Source organism: Crassostrea angulata, chromosome 8 (genome assembly GCF_025612915.1).
Source record: "Crassostrea angulata isolate pt1a10 chromosome 8, ASM2561291v2, whole genome shotgun sequence".
NCBI classification, from domain to species: Eukaryota; Metazoa; Mollusca; class Bivalvia; order Ostreida; family Ostreidae; genus Magallana; species Magallana angulata.
The window spans coordinates 27252622-27261808 of NC_069118.1; the positions used below are offsets into that span (position 1 = coordinate 27252622).

Genomic DNA, 9187 nt, shown 5'->3' on the forward strand with positions numbered 1-9187 from the left:
CCTTACTCACCAGGTGGGTACTGAGTCAACCTTACTCACTAGATTAAGGTCAAGTTCAGGTGGCTCACCAGTTGAGAACTGACCCCCTGTATCATATCTGGTAAGTGCTGAACCCAGATAGCTCACCTACATGTACGATGTAGTGATGGCTGACGGAAAAAGTTATTTAAATGTTTGGAATATGATCTGTGAAATTTTAACAGTGATACATGGTGCTTGGTCTGATTGTATTATTTTGTGCGAGTTCCAATATCATTGTATACAGGTAAAAGTAATGTAGTAAAAACTTGTACTGGGATATATTAATTGGTTTATTGCCAAAAAATACATATTTTTAGTAATGTCTACTTAACTCCGTATCTCTGTTGTGTTACAGTTGTACACTGAAAAGAAGCATTGTGGTAAAAAATAGCTTAGAAGAGAGAATTCACAAACTTAAGTTTATACAACGCAGCATCAACTGACTTATACATGTAGTTTACATAAAATAACACACACACACACACACACACACACACACACACACACACACACACACATATATATATATATATATATATATATATATATATATATATATATATATATATATATATATATATATATATATATATATCTTTCATATTTAATACCAAAAGTACGAAATAACAGGACTAAAATAGGTTTAATCTGAAACATTAAATTCTATGTATAGCGGGACCATTCTGTTTTTAATTTTTTAATAAAAGAATAAGGAATCATTCTATTTAGACTTAGTATTATGAGGTGATAATTTTGTTCAGGGCGTGGTCAAATCCAAAACAAGCCCAAAGGGCTGTTCGATAGATTTAATCACGCTCCGACCGAAATTATCACCTCATAATATTATCACCTCAGAATGATTCCATAATACTTATATTTATATATTTTTGTGCAATTGTTCGATTGAACCTATGGGATATTCATTTCTTTTAATTATACAAACGCCGCTTGCGCCCAAACAACACGTCATTTAAATTTATTAGACTATAAATACAAAATCGATTCGTAGCGTAAGAGAAAGACACTGAAAATGTGAATTTTTGAAAATGATGCAGAATGTGCAAGTAGATGTGCTCAATCCCTACAACATAGTGCTAGTACAAGTAATCAATCTCTGCAGTTTATCAATGAAAATGTAATTTTTCCTTAAAATATTGTACAGAAAAAAGGTTGATTTAAAATGACTGAAAAAGCAGCTCTCGAATATTTTTACAGTAATCTTGTGCTATAACTTTTAAATTAAGTAATATATGCCTAATGCATTAACTTTTAATGGAAAATGCGCATTTTTGCAGTGATATTTGTATACCTGAACTATTACTCAGTTTTTGCATGATTTGCTGTGCGGCATATCTACCTGCACATTCTGAATTTTTTCTACTAGGTCCCTAGGTTACTATTTCAAATTTAGCTATTTTACCCCTGTCTTCAAGAGCCACTTCATGCCCAACAATGTCCATGTGATAAGGCACTACAATTTAGTAATTTTCATATACATTGTACCCGTGAATACTGATATAATAGATCTGTAATTGATTTATATTTCCTATTTATTTATTAAAAATGACATTTAATTAACAATAACATAAATGGTACAATTAACCTCTTAAACCGGTTCTAAATATGGAACAAAGAAACATATTATATGTGATTTTATGTGATATATGTAGATAATCTAGTTGACATATCGTTGTACATATACATTTTTGTATTATTTCTTTAAAGCTGTTCCCAGCTTTTTAGATCTTAAACCAAATGAAGGCATGTTGCTTGTCAAATGGCTTAATATCTGATACCCTGAGTGCTCACACTGTATAAATTTTTTAAGACATGCGCAAAAGTATTTCGGCAGTAATAAGTAAGCAGTTGGCAGTAAGCAGTCAACAGGTTGGAAGCTGACAGCTGAGTGTCGTATACAGAGTTCCATACGTTTCCTTCAAAAGATTCTCTTTTTTATGCATTTTTGTTATTGCTTTCTTTATTTGTTTTTATTTATTGTTGCTTTTTTTAATATTGTAGAAAGTAATTTTAAAATTAATATGCTTTCGAATGAACAGCTTAAAATAGCTAGAGTCCAAATCATGCTGAAATTCTGAACAAAATGTACTGTAAAAAACATTGTTTCACAGTGAAGTAGTAGATGAAGCGGGAAATAACTCTAAATTTTTAAAAGTATTATTTTCATCATGTGACCACATTCCACAAGGGGTCATGATCATCTAGTTGACTGATATTTAATATCCTCTATTTACACAGTACAACACGGTATGTTCTTTTTCTCGTTTTTCCATAAATATTATTTTTTAGGAGTGTTAATCATTTGAATCAACACGTAACGGTAATTCGAGACTGGGTTCGATCTCTGATCACGAGAGTATCGGATTAACTCAATAACATTAGGCCTATAAACATTTTGATTTTGACTGCATAACCAAAAACTGATAACAAATGTGCGGTTACATAGGCTTGGCTTCGTGATAACACGAAATTGGACAGCATTGTGTAAATTTCCACAATACAAATGAAAAAGATCTAATATAAATGCAACGTTTAACATGACATACTTTCATTATCTCACAGAAATTTTATTTGATTTAGTTAAAGGAAATGCCGGAAGTGTGTGTTTGCACAAAATACATTTAGCTTGCTCTTTAATTTTAACGATAAACTGTCTTTTAGATTTCCCACCCCCATTTCATTTCATTACCAGTTGTTTTGTTTGTTCAAAGTAGAACGATGGTTAGGCTTGCTCAAGTCTCTTTGTTAAATAGCTTTCTCTTAGTGCCTATGAATGATGTCAAACATATCTTTGATTACATTGAAGGAATGCAGATCAAGAGCAGATATTAAAATTTCTGAAACACTGTAAAATTTGCAATGAATATAAAAACAGTAAAACAACATAGAGACGTGCTCAAGTCTAAACAATTGTATGTAGTTTTTCCTCTTTAAAGGGGAACAGGGCGTTGCAGTGTGAAATTATTTGACAAAGAATTTTTTTGCTTTTTTTAAACACATTAACTATTAGATGTCCTTTACAGCATATATCGTTTCCATGACTACTTTCGTACATTGCAAGGGAGATATTTTGATAGGAATTATCCCACTTTTCTGGTATTATGATAATTTCAATTTTCTGCAATAATTGTTTCATTTAATGTAATTTATTTGCAAATTATATTCATTAATTTTAAGAACGGAAACAAATTTCAAAATTATTGACATCATTGGCTTTTCTACGTAGCAATATTATAATATTATCAAAATATTGCTAAAATCAGCACTCAAATTTGTAATTTTTGTTTCTAAATTTGAACATAATGAAATCTTAATGATTTTTTTTTAAATTTCAAGTATCAACCTTAACATTTGCTTCACAACGTATAAAATATTCATGGCCACTTTCTTGGCATTCAAGAAAGATACTACAATAGGCATCACTCCTATCCCTAGTTCTGGAATTATGATTTTTGTAACAATTTCTGTTTTGAACCATCAAAAAAGTAATACATTTAAATTTATCAATTACTTTACTAGAAAATGATTCCAAACAGTCGTTTTGGTCCTAAAACCATTATGACGTCATAATTGATTTGTTAAATCTTTTTCACGTAGTATATGTAGAAATTAAAAAATTTCTTGAAATTCTATATTAAATCATTTACTAGATCCTGACCTTAACTAACATGAACGGAATAATAATCAGAAAACATTTATATAACTAGATTTTGACCCGTGCGTGCACGGGTTGATATTATATATGATATCGGACATTTACCAATGTTTACGAAATAGATACATCGACACACCGTATTGTTGCCATTTACATAATAATGCTTTAAGCCTACACTAATGCTATTAATTTCACTTCACTATGCTTAGATAGAATAATCTAACTGTGTCTCGGGACAGGCCTATATCACACTTATAATGCCTGCCATATACCCTTAAAGTAGCAAAAAATTGCAGAATCGCTCCGAAACGATTTTGGAGAAAATTAATAAAGCTGCATTTTGAAAAAACCAGTCAAATTATTCATAATAAACCAATTTTAGACTGTAAAAACCATTCATCTAAAAATTTAATTCATATTATTGAAGAATTCAACACTTTCTCCAGCAACGTTTTTCACTCGCTTCGAGTTGACATTTTGAAATATCGGGATTGCACTGAGTGAGAGTTATCTCTCATATTTCGTTTAATGAACAGAATATAATAAATGATAAATTTTCAATGAAAATTTACACGTATTTGTAATCTTGTTTCTGAGTTTATCCATGCAAATGTGATATTGTGGAAACAAAAACTAAAGAGCATCCCGTGATTTAGCATAAATGTAATGCGCTTGTGCAAGATTGTAAAATCCGAAAAATCCATATGATTTCCGGATTTTTTAAAGGAATTTTCGTTGATTATTAATATTAAGAAAAAAGATAAACAAATTGGTAATCTTCAAGTGCCAATAATATTAAAAATATATAAAACTAATGACAGTACTCTTCCGATTTCTTGGTATTAAAGCCCAAAAATTTGAGTCTATTATTTTAATATAATAGTATAGATTATATTAACCGCTTATGATTTTGTACATTAATATTTATAAAATTGAAAGTGTTAAATTTTTACCCAACTCATGTTGTGAAAATGACTTCTTAAAAGCCGTAAAGTACCGGGAAAAGATCTATCGAATCATCTTTGACTTCAAAATGAATAAATTACATCATACAATCAAATCAATTATAACGTCATGATAGATTTAGCACAACATACCAAAATAGCAATGATAGTAATTAGATCAGTGCCCTGTATCTCCTTAAAACTTCCTCGGAGAGTACTGGTTCGTGTGCTTTCATTTACCCGTAGAATGAACCAATCCACACTTTCCAAAAAGAGCAAAAAAAAGTGTTTCCCCGTTGCGAGGACAATCCTACGATTATGCTCCCTAAGGCTTATTGTCCTGTGGTGAAATCTTTTGCATTTAATTTTCCAATGTATCATATGCATAGCCCCATCCTGAGAATCAAAATATCAGACGAAAACATATTTTTTTGTCAAATGACGAAGTTACAAACCTCTAAACTACACACTAAAGGATACTGTGATACATATATATCAGATTTTCCCTCCAGAGATGACAGTCCAAGTAACTCTAAGACCTTTACACTTTTCATATACGTTTCAGAAGAATTCTCATATTTTACTAAATTCCTCAGATTTCTTTCAGGACAATGAACAAATTGAATATCATGACCGCACATATCAATCATTCTTCACAATATGTTATAAATCTTATATTCATAAATTAGCGTTCGAGGTACCCAACATCAAAGCAAGATTTGTGTTTTCGAATAATCATAAATGAATCAATATGTACTTGTAGATTTTCTATCTCTATGGATCCTGAGACCAGTGCCCAGGATGTGCATCGATGTGACTTTTGTGAAACCGCCACAGCTCAGAGCTACTGTGACTTTTGCCATGTCAACCTCTGCAAGCCATGTATAGGTGAACACATTTCAGATGGATATCATAAACATACAATTGTGCCTTTCCATGGACGAAGATCAACATGGATTTACCCAAAATGTGGAACCCATCAACACAAAAGCTGCAAATTTCAGTGCGAGGATTGCGACATTTTAGTTTGTTCTTTGTGTGGTCTTACTGATAAACACAGATCGCATAAATTAGTAGAGGTTTCAACGTTTGCAAGTCAAAGAAACAGAAGATTGAAAACGATGCAAAAGATTTAGAAAATATTATTTCTCCGATGTACGAAGAAGTTGTGGTTGATTTAGAAAATCAGATTGCTAACCTGAATGGAGGTTATGAGAAACTTACAACAGCAATTTCGGAACATGGAGCGGAATGGCACAAACAAATTGACATCGTTATCAACAAAATGAAAACTCAAATCTGCGAGATGAAATTAAAACATAGAGATATTCAACAGAAACAGTTGGATGAAATCAGGCAGATACAGTCCCATATAAAACAAACATTACTGGTCATTGAAGAGATCAAAGAATCAACACAAGTATCGGCGATCATTAAGCACAGCTGTAAAAATTCTGAATTTAGCAAGCTTCCACCAAAGATTCAATTGTCACTGCCATTATTCATTCCAAAACCAACAGAACAAAAGAATCTGTACAAATTCTTTGGGGAGATCACTCCATCAACTACTACTACAGTAGAATATGTCTTGCCACTTAAGAAACCAAACAAGAGGCCCATGGGGCCACATCGCTCACCTGAGCAACAATTGGCGTTCAAAAGATATTGTGCCATATGGTCCCTCGGTAGAATAACAAAAAATAAATATTGTCAAGTATTCGAATTTTACAATTATTTTTGCATACACGTAATCTTTGACATTGTACCTTCATGAAATACTATTTTTTACCAGAATAAGAAAATCCTACGCAAGATATAAAACTAAACATTTGGTAGGGGTACACTGTTAAGTTGTTAACTTCCAATTCCCTATATTTTCGTTCTGCCCCCCCCCCCCCACACACACACACACTTTGTAAAGCGATCGAAATATATGAGAGCATATAGGTACATTTGTTTCATCAACTACTTACTTGTTATTGTATTTAAAAAATATATATAATAGTTATTGTTATTGTATTTTATTTAAAAAATCCTTCATGTATAAATGTGAAGAAGAAAATTGTACCTCAATGTGCTCAATTCCTCAAATTAAAACATTCAAAAATTTAATTTGTTTTCCATTATAATTAAATGACTGTTATTTACCTCGCGTACAAACCAGGATAATTTTCCGCTGTGATATTTTCTTAGGAATAGCGATAATTATTTTATCCCCATAACAGAAATGTGTCAAAACTATGGAAACTGTTTTAAAGATGTCGTTTATATTTACTCGTGTCTGAAAAACTATCAAAATTGATGTAGATTTCACATTATTTATTGTATAATGAGGGGACCCCAGAGAGTAGGTATATACAGAATATCATTCTTTTATTTTTTTTGTACAAGTATTTAACATACTCTAATTCATATAGAATTTCTAATGTTCAACCAAAATTTCAGCGTCAATCGTAGAATTATAAGCAAGATACAGAGCTCACAGTTTCCCTAGGTTTGAGTCATATTTTGTTGACATGACTTTATTACATTCAGCTTAAGATTTTTAACTTGGTATTTCCTATTCACCATTAAAAATGGAAAAAAAGAATGGCCTAAGATTTTCAATTCTTTTATTCACTCAAGACCAGTTCATTGGTATTTAAGGTTCAAAATCAGTTTATACAAATGTACACAAACACAGTCAAGGATCACATGTACAGTAGGAGTAATAATGACGAAAAAAGGTTAAGTTTACAATACAATAAGTTGTTAAAATTGGTTTCTGGAAGAACAGACTTTGAAAATTTTCTAAATAAATATTGACAAATTTTTTACTTTTTTAATCTTTAGTTTTTAAGATCTGTGTACAAACATAGAATTGTGAGCAAATCTCTGTATCTTAATTGCTTATAATTCGAAGCTTAACACTCAAATATGGTTAGTAAATAGAAATTGTAAACAATTAAACACAAGAAACATGCATGCACTATAACAAATAAAGAACACAATTTATTTTTTCGAAATGAGTCATATATACACATGTATATATACCTACATATTTCCTTCAGCGATATCAAACTCTATTTAAACTGAATAAACTCGAGAAAATGCCGAGCATCGATCTCAACAAAACCTATTGCATTAATCTACCATTACGCAAAAGATAATGCCGAATTACCGATAGAATGAATTGTATTTCAGTACTTTTTTGATACATCAGATTTTGCTTAATTTGCGCAGGTAAAGAGTTAACTGTTTGATCTACCGAAGTCTCTGTTTGAATTGATACGTAAAAATCACGAAATACGAGAGTTCCCAGGTTAAATTACAAAGCATAAATAATGCATACGAAACGAAAATCAGTCCTAGCTAACACCAACGTCATGTGTGAAATCTGTCAACGCATTGAAATATTTAGCCTCAATTTACTTCACAAAATCGGCACCAATATATTTTGCATGTTTCAAAAATTTCCCTTCATACACGAACTGTTGCATAAACAAGCAAATTCATCATAGTCAGATCGACCCTTTTTCGTATAATGTCATGGCTGCTTTAAACAAAGAACCTCGTTTAAGAAGTATGGAATACGAGTCTTGGTAAAATGGGTATGCAAACCCGGGCCGTGGCAAAATAAAAGCCGGGGTAGATCGGCAATCGTCAATTCCAAATACGCATTATTTTGCGGCAATATTTACAGCGAATACAAATATAACTGGTCCATCAAATATCCTGAAATTTTAATGAGATTGGCAGATTAATAACTGCCAATCTTTTGTTTTGACCAGGCCAAGTCTTGCCTACCCATTTTACCGGATGCCGAACCGAACCGAAGCTGAAACACGCCTTTCCTTTATCATTATTTTCGTAATAACTCAGATTTGAAACTGAATTAGACCTTAATTTTTGCAATTTATATTTTCCTTCCCATAAGGATAATTTATGCTAAACTACGTTGAATTTGCCTCGGTAGTTCTTGAGAAGAAGATTTTTAAAAATGCACCCCCCTTTTTCTACAGTTTCAAGGTTTTCTCCGCTTTGAATACAGATCGTACTTTTATTTCTGCAATTTATATTCGCCATCCCATAAGGATGCTTTGTGCCAAATTTGGTTGAAATTGGATAAGCGGTTTTAGAGAAGAAGTTCAAAATGTAAAAAGTTTACAGACGGACGGACGGACGGACAGACAGACGGACAGACGGACGACGGACAAAATGTGATCAGAATAGCTCACTTGAGCTTTCAGCTCAGGTGAGCTAAAAAACTACTTGATGCGCCATAGGTTGTTGCTACAATAAAGACGCAATATAAAAAACTACGAAGTGTTATCTGTTTGAATAATGGAAATTTATGGACGAGTGGAGAGACCAATGATATCAATTGCTACAACATTGAAGGTTTACGTCTCAATACATTCACGAAAATATCGGGAGAATTTTCAAACGATGTATCTGTGGACAGTAATGGAAATCTACTGTACTCTAATGGGGCAACAAGGACAGTGAACAAAGTAAAGAATGGAAAGACAGAAGAGTTGATCAGATTAGATGGATGGAGACCCGGTAA

General features: G+C 32.1%; 1 pseudogene; it reads left to right on the plus strand.

Annotated features, from left to right (window-relative positions):
• The first annotated feature begins 2229 nt into the window (after positions 1-2229).
• On the plus strand, positions 2230-8882 carry LOC128157738 (E3 ubiquitin-protein ligase Midline-1-like; annotated as a pseudogene).
• Positions 8883-9187: the final 305 nt, after the last annotated feature.